The sequence below is a fragment of the Mustela nigripes genome, chromosome 13, assembly GCF_022355385.1.
Source record: "Mustela nigripes isolate SB6536 chromosome 13, MUSNIG.SB6536, whole genome shotgun sequence".
Classification (NCBI taxonomy): Eukaryota; Metazoa; Chordata; class Mammalia; order Carnivora; family Mustelidae; genus Mustela; species Mustela nigripes.
This window is the reverse complement of record NC_081569.1, coordinates 80615654-80629210: the sequence shown is the minus strand read 5'-3', so window position 1 is coordinate 80629210 and position 13557 is coordinate 80615654. Positions and strand designations below refer to the sequence as shown.

The 13557-nt window shown below is 35.8% G+C and overlaps 1 protein-coding gene across 7 annotated transcripts in view; it reads right to left on the bottom strand.

Moving 5' to 3' along the window:
- Nucleotides 1-13557, bottom strand: part of NUBPL (NUBP iron-sulfur cluster assembly factor, mitochondrial) — a 200109-nt gene that overhangs the window by 10375 nt on the left and 176177 nt on the right. The window lies entirely within an intron of this gene.

Genomic DNA, 13557 nt, shown 5'->3' with positions numbered 1-13557 from the left:
AAGTTTTTACTGAGTGCCCACTGGGTTCTAGTGATACAGTCATAAATAAGTTACGGTCTCTGCTTTAAAGAGAACTCACAAACTAGTGGGAGAGCAAGACACATGTAATTAACTTTAGTAATGTGATAAATGCTAAAGATAATGAAATGACAGGGATAAGAAAAATTCTGTCTGGGAAGAACAAGAGATATCTCTGAGCTGCCCATATTACCCAGAATTGTTTCATTGGGTTGAGGGTGAGAGGGTTGAGGCAGGAATTCTAGGCAGAAAGTGGAACACAAGTCAAGACAGTGAAATATAAATGCACATGGCTTATTTGGGCTGCACGCTCTTGGGGGGCAAAGGCAGAAGCTGGCTTGATAAGGGAGGTCAGGGTGCAATGGCAAGGTGCTAAATGCCACTCATGATTTTCTTCTTGTGACAACAGAAAACCACAAAAGATTTTTAAAGTTGAAAAGATGGTCCAGGAAAGGTTTTTCAAGTTGAAAAGATGGTCCTAAGAGGTGATATTACACAATCAGATCTGTATTTCAGAAACTTAGCTCTGATAACGATACAGAAAAAATAAGCAGAAAGACGCAGGGAGAAAAAAAATGGAAAAGAGGCTATTGTGAATGAAGTCTTATGATAAATGACAGCTAACAAATACTGAGTGCTTATTATACACCAGGCACAGGGTAAGTGTTTTAGGTGAACTATCTTATTTACTCCTATCAAAAACTTTATGAGATGGGTATTTTGTCACCCTCATTCCATTGCTGAGAAAAAGAACACAGCTAGCAAAACACTAAAATTCAACTCTTATCAGAATGCTATCATTTGAAACAAAAATTTAAAGTCTTATAGAAAGTATCCATCTCTGAGTTTCATTAGCTTCTGGAACAAAATAGATACTTTATAAACATGTGCTGAATAAATAGGCTCTGCAAATATAATCCTTATTCATGTTTCTTTTAATCCCATTTTCTTATTAATGAAAAGCAGTGAGTCTCTTCTAGAATAAAAATAAGGAACACAATTATCAAAGGCTTAGAGATAACATGTCTCTATCATCTTATCAACTCCACCAAAAAGATCATCATTATAGGAGATTTCTGTTAGAACATTTGCATTTTAAATGAAGAATAGCACTGACAATCCACAATGAACCATACAGACAAGAAAATTTCTTATTCTTTCTGAAAAGGGAAACTGAACAGACTAAAGTTTCCCAGAACATAAGGCAAATGAAGACAAATTGTGAGGGACATAAATTTGTAGCTAAGCATTTTCCATGCATCTAATATATCTTTTGCTGATGCAAAGTATTATAAAAAATAAATCATATTGTACTTTTGTAATTCAATACCATCTCCAAAAAGCCAGCAGAAAACATAGCTAACGACAGCAACCCCTTATTTGTTTATTCAGTATGTCTATATCATACACCCATTGCTTGGGCAGTTTTACTGCCATTTATGTTAAATGTGATATACTCCCCTCACTGTACAGCTTTCAACTTAAACATAAAAATATCACTCAAGAAATGGGAAAAGGGAAAACACTTAAATATTGTGAAAATGTAGGTGAGGGTATATTCTAATCCAAAGAGAATAGGAAAAGCATCTCTACTCCAGAATCTCTTGGACTCCCCAACACATAGGAGGGTATGGGGCAAGACTGTATTTTCAACTTACATGATTAACTTATTATCAATATCTTATTATTGTTCTCCATGGCCTATATAAATGTCTCAGTCATGTTCTCTATATAGACTACAAAATGTCACAAACATAAAACCATAAGCAAACTCAATATTTAATAAGCTCCTATTACATGCCAGTAACTGAGCTAAACAAAAGGAGTAGCATACAGAGGTAAGCAAAACAGACTTGATTCTTGCCCTCCTGGAGCTTGCACACTAATTAGAGAAGCGGACTGAACAATTAATAGTTCAAAAATCTACTTTGAAGATGGAAGAGCTTCTCTGGAAGCAAAGCACAGAGGATTATGAGAGCATAGAACAGAGAAAACCGTATCTATCCTAAGAGTCACAGAGGAGTTCCTTCAGGAAATATGTAACCTAAAAGTTAAAGAAAAAGCAGGTAAAAATTAGGAGAAAAGGAGGGAAACTCTCAAGGAAGAAGTAGGGGTACAAGTCTCCTTCAAGGAACTGAAAGACCAGCATGGCTGAGTTATGGTGTGAGCAGTGTGAAATTTTTCCAGCAGGACAAAAAGCACTAAACATAAATTAAAAAATTATTTTGTTAAACTGGCTACATTAAAATTAGTAACTTAGTTGGAAGACACAATTTAGACAGTGAAAAGACAAGCTATAAAGCAGGAGATGGGATTTATAATACACATTCATGACAAAGGGCTTTTATCTGGAATATATAAAGAACTCTACAAGCCAATAAGAGAACATCAGAAATTTTTTTAAAATGGGCAAGACTTAACAGGCACTCCTTAAAGACAAATAAACTTGAAAATAAAGTTTTCAAACTTCACTAATCATCAGAGAAATGCAAATTAAAACCACAATGAGATGCCACGCATTCATTCTTAAGACCTGATTAGAACAGTGGAATGTCTATAAGACAGCAACAACATCAAATACCAAATCATGGTGAGGACACAGAGCAAGTAAAATTCATAGTTTCAGCCGAATGCAAACTGGTACAACAATTTTAAACTGGTAAAACCATTTAGGAAAATGAAAACTTATTTCAATTCAATTTAATTAATATATACTATATTATTAGTTTCAGAAGCAGAATTTAGTGATTCATCAGTTATAACACTCAGTCCTCATTACTTCAAGTGCCCTCCTTAATATCACCCAGCTACCCCAACCCCCTCCCTTCTCCCCTCCAGCAAATCTTAGCTTGTTTCCTGCAGTTAAGAATCTCTTACGGTTTGTCTCCCCCTGATTTTGTCGTTTTATTATTTTTAACTCTCTTCCCTATGATCCTCTGTTTTGTTTCTTAAATTCCACATGAATGAGATCATATGATAACTGTGTTTCTCTGACTGACTTATTTTGTTTAGCATAATACCCTCTAGTTCCATCCTCATTGTTGCAAATCACATCGATTTTATTTTCTCAAGTATGGTGAGCAGATAGTGGTATCTCATTGTGCTGGACTGTTCAAATCATTAATCCGTTTATACTGGGAATTGTATTTCCTAGAGACTTTCTTCCTTTATAGCTCCTCGTTAAAGTTCCCTAAAAGTAAAATGACACAAGTTTTAGGAGGTGGAAGTGAAGCCATAGGCATTACACTCTATAGTTTCCTTTGGTTAGAGGTGGGGAAAGAAATGTGCAGGACTGCAGGTATATTCCAGTTGGTCCTCTTTCTTCCTGACATTGGGCCCATCCTCTGTCCTGAGGTTTTAATTTGCATTGCCATAATTATTAAAGAAGTTGAGCATATTTTTACATGTTTATTGATCATTTGCATATTCTCCTCTGTAAAGTGTTCAGTTCTCTTGTCTATTTTTTCCATTGATTATATAGGTCTTCTTATTGAATTATAAGAACTCCTAGTTTTTCAATAGAATTCCTTTGTTGATAGGTTCTCAACTTTGATATTGATTACACTAGTATATTATTAAAATTAAGGTCATCTGGGTTTTTCCCTACATTTTAAAACATGGGTACTAAAAATTTTTACATCACATTTGTAACTTGCATTACATTTCAATTGGAAAGCACTGTTGCAGACAACTAAAGAGTGACCATAGAACCGATTTTGGTAGTTCCCCTTAATTTTATGTTGTTTCAAGGTCCTAAAGATGAACAAAAACATTTATGAGGATCAGTGATTTAGAGTACTTTTAAAAATTGAAGGAACATGAAACCTTTACCTCCAAGACTATATAGGAAAGACAAAATGTCAAGTTTCTTTGCTTTTAGTTGAAATTACATCAACTGAGTGTGATGACACACACATATTTATCTGATTAATTAGAAAAAGAGAACAAATTACTTATTAAAATATGCAGAGTATGTGGTAGACAACTTTTTGAAACCACAGGGTTAGCTGGAAGAAAATTCAGAAAAGAACCTCGAGTATTAAAAAGATTAGAAAACACTATGCTAGTTTTTAAGAGTAGAGTTCTATAATCAATGAGTTTTGAACAGGAGCAGTTAATAAAATTAGAAAGAACATTAGAATATCCATATGACAATTTTATTCAAAAAAATTCTTTTAAACAGGAAAGCGTTCATGTCCATACCATCCTCTACTGTCCTCCCGGCCACAGCTTTATACTGTATGAATACTTTATGTGTTCTTAAGCTGTTTATTATAGAGCTATTACGTATATCTTTCATAGTAGAAACATTAGAAAACAGATGCTTTGCTAGAGCTTAATTTACATAATACCATTGAGATGCAGCTGTAAGCATGCTCAATCATTTTTTTTAAATGTCTCATCAAAATATAAGATCCTTTTTTTGTGTCAACTAGACTCAAATAGAAAAAAATTTCGGAGGAAAAAAATGTATAAGATCCTTATCTCTTTTTCTTCTGCTATTTGTATACTGAAAGTAAATGCTACATGCCTGCTTAACATCAGCCACCACAAACCTTTTATGTGTTATTTTTATGTTATTCCAATCCATCGTTGCCTCAGAAGGGTACTTCTTTTATTAACTTTTAAAAAATCGACTCTCTTGAAATATCAATGTTGCTCTGAAATATTGGATTTTTGTGTCCAACTGAATTAAGCAAGCTCAAAAGGCCCCAATTCTAATTTCTTCTTGGTATTTTAAATTCAGATTCAGGTAAGTAACAAGTAAGATTTTCAGGCTACTATTTAATCCAATTTCTCAAGGTTACAATCAGGTTTAATTCTTGCTGCTTGGAAATTGTCACAAGGATTAAAAACTATGATTTAAGAAAAAATGAGGAGAAATTGATTGTTAAATAGAGAATGAATAACAATAACTGAAATAGATTAGATTCTTAAGTGCTATTCAGTTCACCATTAGCATTGAACCAGTTTTTATTATATTTCCTGAAACAAGTGTACAAATATAATTTTTTTAGAGACTTATTTTCATTTACTTTAGAGAGAGAGAGTTTGAGTGAGCATAGCGGAGAAGAGCAGAGAGAGAGGGAGAGAGAAGTCCCAAGGAGACTCTGCACTTGGAAGTCTGCAGCGGGGCTCCATTCCGTGACCCTGAGATCACCACCTAAGCCGAAATCAAGGTTGGATGCTTAACTGTCTTGTTCACCCAGGTGCTCCCAAATATTATAATTTTTTAAAAATGAGATGGGTGGCTTGTTTTCTCTTTCAGAAGAAGTAGTCTGGCATGGAAAGAACAATAAGTGGGGAAACCTTACATTCATGTTCCTTTCAGGAACCAATTAAATAGTTGTGGGTCCTTGAGGTACAATTCAACTTCTTTATATCCTGAATCCCAAAATGAGGGTTTACAACAAATGATGATCTCTATAATAATGACTCCTAAAATCTAACACTAGAACAATAACATTCAGAGCCACCCTTATAATACCATATATAAATATGGTATTATTTTGATATATTTTGATATAATTTGATATACATATGTATAATCTCATTGAATTGCCAAAAGGACCAATGAAATGGATCACAAAACATTGAAGGTATATTATTTGCTCTAGATCACACAGTTAATAAATAACATAGCCAAAATTCAAACCAGCTGAGTCATTGGTTTGTATGTGGAAGTCACCAAGAAAGACAAGTAAATGGACTCCAGGATTTTGTCCTTAGAACTAGGTTGTCTGAAACAATGATGAGTCAATACAGTTTAGTAGGGCAATTTAGCACAGTAATTAAGAGCACAGTTATAAAGAAGGACTAATTTGAACCCTCTTCATACTAACTACTGCAATCTAGGAGGCTTTAGACTTCACTTCCTTCTCCTGGCCATGGAACTCCCCTTACCTAAAACACATTCATTATACCTCTCTTGACTATCAAAACCTATGGCCCCTTAACTCCTCCCCATTTTTCAATCCACCCATTTCCTGTCTCACTTGCCCATCTAGACAGTCAGAACCTAATGGTAAGCAAATTTATACTAAAATCTATCTATCTATCTATCTATTAAAATCTATACTTTGTTTCCAGGTCAACTATAGCAGACAGGTAGCTGTTGACCTAAGTCCATGGTCTCATCTTGCTTGGCACAGATCTAACCTACATTTCTTGGGCTCCTCGAGAACAGTGACAAGTGACCACATGACTGAGTTTTAGTGAAACATGTACACACACATATGTATGTCTGGTCCATAAAAATTTCCATAAGCATGCCTCTATGCTATCTTTCCCTTCTGGCTGGTTCAAATGAGAATAGCCCCAAAGGTGGGCTTAGAACTCATTTTGAACATGGCAGAGGCTATAGTGGCCTAAATAACTTCCTGGAAGAAGACCACTCTGATCACCTGTTCATCTCTGAGTACTGTCCCACGAGTAAGAAATAAACTGCTATTGTATTTGCATCATTATATATTTTGAGGTTTATTTGTGACAGTAATGAACTGTATTAAATAATGTAAATTTTATTTAAAAATTTTTTTAAATAATGCAAATTTTAAATAATTTTGACTCTCTATAACTTTAGCAATTTAATCTGTATGAAGAAAATGGTTTAGGCTCAAGTGAAGTACTCATGGAATAAGGAAGTCTCAAAGACAATATTCATCTAAATTTTTAACAATTTCTTATTAAAATTCTTATTAGCAAAAAAGGAACTAGTCAAAATATGTAGGCCAAATGCAAAAATATCTATGAATTACAAATTTATCTGATTCATGATAACATTCTAAAAGTAATTATGATAAACAACATTAGTTACATTGACATTGGTTGGTCAGCCTGTGCCAAACACTGTGCTAAGCCCTTTGTGGGCATTATCTCATTTATTTCTCCCCTCAAACTTCTGAAGGAAACAGTACTATAATTCCCGCATTATGAATTAAATAACCTGAGTAGGTCCTACAGCTACAAAGTGAAAGAGCTAGGATTCAAACTATAGCATTCAGACTTCTGAGCTCATTCTCTTTACCACTATGTAAAAATGTCTCTGTAAGTAGCACCCTATTGCTTAAAAAATAATTATAAAATTTCTAAAGCAATTTAATTTGCAACCATAAAAGAGGTTATACATATATTAAAGAATATACCTCTCCCAGTGCTAAGAAAAAAATCAATCTGTGTAAAAGAGGCTACAAATATACAGATTAATAAATCTGGTTTTGTGAGGAGAAGGGATGGTCACATATATCATGTGATCTGAATAGTACTAAAAAGGCCAACACCAAATCATTTTCTCTACTAGTCTCTTCCTTGCCAAACAGTTTTAAATCACAACCTTCATAGAGAATAAGGGCAGGGATCTGTGACTGAGAATCTAGCCTCTTATTTCTACCTCACCATCATCCTGAGCAAAAAACTAGCTCCTGGTAGATTTATTAATGGCAGCCTAACTCTCAAAATCTCTTAGATTTCTGCCATTTTTTTTTCTAACCACCCCACCCTATGTAATCAATTGCCAAGCTGTCAATTCTTCCTTCAAAATGCCAACTACATTTATTCCCCTTTCCATCTTCAATGCTGTTATTCTAGATCAGACTCTTCCTCCCATCACCTACACCAGTGTTTTTCCAAATTATTAAAACTGTAGGCAGAGGGAGAGGAGCCCAAGCAGCCTCCCTGCTAAGTGCGGAGGGAGCTCAGTCTCAGGACCTTTGAGATCAGAACCTGAGCAGATACCAAGAGTGGGCAGGCATCCCTGTATTGATCAAATATGAGACTGAGGTGAATAGGCCATCAATCTGTTTGAAAGCATATAAATCATCCTTCTCTGAGCTTTAAAGAGGCCATATCCATAGCAGAGTCCAGGGAGCACCATAGCATGTGTGTGGGAGTGTGTATCTGGCGGTGCCTCTTGGAGCCATAAGAGATAGAAGAGAAGAAGAGCAGCAATTCTAGAAACAGAAAATTGACCACTTTCTGAAAGAGCTCTACAAAAAGCATTCAGGGAACAAAGGATCTGGCCAGCAGATTACTTAGACTGGCCCCTGGGCAAGGACAGTGCAATTCTGCCTCAGGCAAAGGCATTTGAGAATCACAGCAACAGGCTCCTCCCCCAGAAGATCAGCAAGAACATCCAGCCAAGACCAAGCTCACCAATCAAGGAGAATAGCAGAATTACAGAGGAGGGGAAAGCAAAGCATAAAATTCATGATTCTTTAGTCTTGCAAAGTTAATTAAATTTTTAAAACTTTTTTTCATATTCTTTCAAATCTTTTTCATATTTCTTTCATATTCATATTTTTCATATTCATTTTAACTTTTACTCTTTCCTATTTTTAACATTTTTTTAACTAGTTTATCTTAACAATACCCTTCTTAAAAACATCTTTATGAGGGGTGCCTGGTGGCTCAGTGGGTTAAGCCTCTGCCTTCAGCCCAGGTTATGTTCTCAGGGTCCTGGGATCGAGCCCCACATCGGGCTCTCTTCTCACAGAGGAGCCTGCTTTCCCCTCTCTCTCTGCCCGCCTCTCTGCCTACTTGTGATCTCTCTCTCTCAAATAAATAAATAAAATACTTTTTTAAAAAAAATCTTTTTGAACCTTCATTATTATAGTCATATTTTATCCTTCATTGTATCTAACTTTATTTTTTGTATACATATAGGGTGTTTTGTTCTGAAAAATTTTGGAATACAACTTCTAATAGATCAAAATATACCCTAAATCTAGTACAGGGCTTTGTTCTAGTCTCCAGCTTGAGCAAATTCTCTACACTTTCTTTGTCTTTCTTTTCCCAACCAACTTACCTTATCAACTCCTTTTTTAATTTTTTAAAAAAATTTTCAACTTTACAGGGGGGCCCGTGTGGCTCAGTGGATTAAAGCCTCTGCCTTCGGCTCAGGTCGTGATCTCGGATCCTAGGATTGAACCCCATATCGGGCTCTCTGCTCAGTGGGGAGCCTACTTCCCTTCCTCTCTCTCTGCCTGCTTGTGATCTCTCTCTGTCATGTAAATAAATAAAAATCTTTTAAAAAATTTTATTTATTAAAAAATTTATTTTTATTCTTTAAAAAAAATAAAAATTTTCATCTTTATAGTCATATTTCATCCTTCATTGTATTTACCCTTATTTTTGTATATATATGTTTTTCTTTCTTTAAAATCTTGGGAGGTAGTTTCTTCTAAGAGACCAAAATACACCCCAAATCAAGTGAGTGGCTCTGTTCTATTCACCAGTCTAATATATATATATATAATATATATATATATATTATATATATTATATATAAAATTTTTATTTATTTTATTTTAATTTAATTAATTTATTTTAATTAATTTATTTATTTTAATTAATTTATTTATAATTTATTTTCTTTTAACTTCTTTTTACCCGCTTTCTTCTCCCCAACATCTGGGGTCACTTCTGATTTGGTTAACGCACATTTTTCTGGAGTCTTTGCAACTCTTTTATTTTTTTATTCTCTCGTTCTTATATTCTTATCTAGATAAAATGACAAGGCAGAAAAACTCACCACACACACACAAAAAAGAATAAGAGGCAGTACCGAAAGCTAGGGACCCAATCAATAAGGACATTGGTAATATGTCAGATTTAGCGTTCAGAATGACAATTCTCAAGGTGCTAGCTGGGTTCGAAAAAGGCATGGAAGATGTTAGAAAAACCCTGTCTGGAGAAATAAAAGCCTTTCTGGAGAAAGAAAAGAACTAAAATCTAACCAAGCTAAAATCAAAAAAGCTATTAATGAGGTGTAACAAAAAATGGAGGCTCTTACTGCTAGGATAAATGAGGCAGAAGAGACAATTAGTGATATAGAAGACAAAATTATGGAGAATAAAGAAGCTGTGCAAAAGAGAGACAAACAACTACTGGACCATGGGGGAGAATTCGAGAGATAAGTGATATCATAAGATGAACAATATTAGAATAATTGGGATTCCAGAAGAAGAAGAAAGAGAGAGGGGGGCAGAAGGTATATTGGAGTGAATTATTGTGGAGAATTTCTCTAATATGGCAAAGGGACCAAGCATCAAAATCCAGGAGGTGGAGAGAACCCCCTCAAAATCAGTACGAATAGGTCCACACCCTGTGATCTAATAGTAAAACTTACAAGTCTCAGTGACAAAGAGAAAATCCTGAAAGCAGCTTGGGACAAAAAGTCTGTAGCATACAATGGTAAAAGTATTAGATTGGCAGCAGACTTATCCACAGAGACCTGGCAGGCCAGAAAGAACTGGCATGATATATTCAGAGCACTGAGAAAAATTTGCAGCCAAGAATACTATATCCAGCTAGGCTATCATTGAAAATAGAAGGAGACACAAAAAGCTTCCAGGACAAACAAAAACTAAAAGAAGTTGCAAACGCCAAACCAGCTCTACCCGAAATACTGAAAGGGTTCTCTAAGCAAAGAGAGAGCCTCAAAGTAGTAGACAGAAAGGAACAGAGACAATATACAGTAACAGTCACCTTACAGGCAATACAATGGCACTAAATTCATATCTCTCAATAGTTACTCTGAATGTTAATGGACTAAATGCCCCAATCAAAAGACAGAGAGTATCAGAATGGATAAAAAAACAAAACCGATCAATATGCTGTCTACAAGAAACTCATTTTAGGCCCAAAGACACCTCCAGATTTAAAGTGAGGGGGTGGAAAACAATTTACTAAGCTAATGGACATTAAAAGAAGCTGGGGTGGCAATCCTCATATCAGATAAATTAGATTTTAAGCCAAAGACGATAATAAGAGATGAAATAGGACACTCTATCACACTCAAAGGGTGTGTCCAACAAGAAGATCTAACAATTTTAAATATCTATGCCCCTAATATGGGAGCATCCAATTATATAAACCAATTAATAACAAAATTAAAGAAACACATCGACAATAACACAATAATAGTAGGCGACTTTAACATCCCTCTCACTGAAATGGACAGATCATCCAAGCAAAAGGTCAACAAGGTAAAAAGGCCTTAAATGACACACTGGAGCAGATGGACATCACAGATATATTCAGAGCATTCCATCCCAAAGCAACAGAATACACATTCTTCTCTAGTGCACATGGAATAGTCTCCAGAATAGATCACATCCTGCATCACAAATCAGTTCTCAAATGGTACCAAAAAATTGGGATCATTCCCTGCATACTTTTAGACCACAATGCTCTGAAGCTAGAGGAATTTGGGAAGACCACAAATACATGGAGGCTAAAGAGCATCCTACTAAAGAATGAATGGGTCAACCAGGAAATTATGGAAACAAATGATGAAAGCACAGTGTTCAAAATCTGTGGGACGCAGCAAAGGCAGTCCTGGGAGGAAAGTATACAGTGATACAAGCCTTTCTCAAGAAACAAGAAAGGTCTCAAGTACACAACCTAACCCTACACCTAAAGGAGCTGGAGAAAGAACAGCAAAGAAAGCCTAAACCCAGCAGGAGAAGAGAAATAATAAAGATCAAAGCAGAAACAAATGAAATAGAAACCAAAAAAACAATAGAACCCATCAATGAAACTAGGAGCTGGTTCTTTGAAAGAATTAATGAGACTGATAAACCCCTGGCCAGACTTACCAAAAACAAAATAGGAAGGACCCAAATAAATAAAATCATGAATGAGAGAGGACAGATCACAACCAACACCAAAGAAGTACAAACAATTATAAGAACATACTATGAGCAACTATATGCCCCCAAATTTGACTATCTGGAAGAAATGGATGCTTTCCTAGAGACACAAAAACTACCAAAACTGAACCAGGAAGAAATAGAAAGTCTGAACAGACCCATAACCAGCAAGGAGCTTGAAGCAGTCACCAAAAGTTTCCCAAAACAGGGCGCCTGGGTGGCTCAATGGGTTAAGCCACTGACTTCTGCTCAGGTCATGATCTCGGGGTCCTGGGATTGAGTCCCGCATTGGGCCCTCTGCTCAGCGGGAAGCCTACTTCCCTTCCTCTCTCTCTGCCTGCCTCTCTGCTTACTTGTGAACTTTTATCTGTCGAATAAATAAATAAAATCTTTAAAAAAAAATTTCCCAAAACATCCACAAATCAACCAATGTGATACACTACATTAATAAAAGAAAGAATAAGAACCATATGATACTCTCAATAAATGCTGAAAAAGCATTTGACAAAGTACAGCATCCTTTCTATTTTTTTTAAAGATTTTTATTTATTTATTTGACAGACAGAGATCACAAGTAAGCAGAGAGGCAGGCAGAGAGAGAGAGAGGGGGAAGGAGGCTCCCTGCTGAGCAGAGAGCCCGATGTGGGGCTCGATCCCAGGACTCTGGGATCATGACCTGAGCCGAAGGCAGAGGCTTTAACCCACTGAGCCACGCAGGCGTCCCACAGCGTCCTTTCTTGATCAAAACTCTTCAAAGTATAGGGTACATACCTTAATATCATCAAAGCCATCTATGAAAAACACACAGCGAATATCATTCTCAATGGAGGAAAAACACAGCTTTTCTGCTAAGGTCAGGAACACAGCAAGAATGTCCATTATCACCATTACTATTCAACATAGTACTAGAAGTCCTAGCCTCAGCAATCAGACAACAAAAAGAAATTAAAGGCATCCAAATCAGCAAAGAAGAAGTCAAACTATCACTCTTTGCAGATGGTATGATACTTTATGTGGAAAACCCAAAAGATTCCACTCCAAATCTGCTAGAACTTGTACAGGAATTCAGTAAAGTGTCAGGATATAAAATCAATGCACAGAAATCAGTTGCATTTCTATACACCAATAACAAGACAGAAGAAAGAGAAATTTGGGAGTCAATCCCATTTACAATTGCACCCAAAACCATAAGGTACCTAGGAATAAATCTAACCAAAGAAGCAAAGAAACTATACTCAGAAAACTATAAAGTACTCATGAAAGAAATTGAGGAAGACACAAAGAAATGGAAAAATGTTTCATGCTCATGGATTGGAAGAACAAATATTGTGAAAATGTTTATGCTGCCTAAAGCAATCTATATGTTTAATGCAATCTCTATCAAAATACCATCCATTTTTTTCAAAGAAATGGAAAAAATAATCTTAAAATTTATATAGAACCAGAAAAGACCTCGAATAGCCAGCGGAATGTTGAAAAAGAAAGCCAACATTAGTGGCATCACAATTCCAGACCTCAAGCTCTATTATAAAGCTGTCATCATCAAGACAGTATGGTACTGGCACAAAAATAGACACATAGATCAATGGAACAGAATAGAGAGCCCAGAAATAGACCCTCAACTCTATGGTTAATTAATCTTCGATAAAGCAGGAAAGAATGACCAATGGAAAAAAAGACAGTCTCTTCAACAAATGGTGTTGGGAAAATTGGACAGCCACATGCACAAAAATGAAACTGGACCATTTCCTTATACCACACACAAAAATAGACTCAAAATGGATGAAGGACCTCAATGTGAGAAAGGAATCCATCAAAATCCTTGAGGAGAACACAGACAGCAACCTCTTTGACCTCAGCTGCAGCAACGTCTTCCTAGGAACATCGC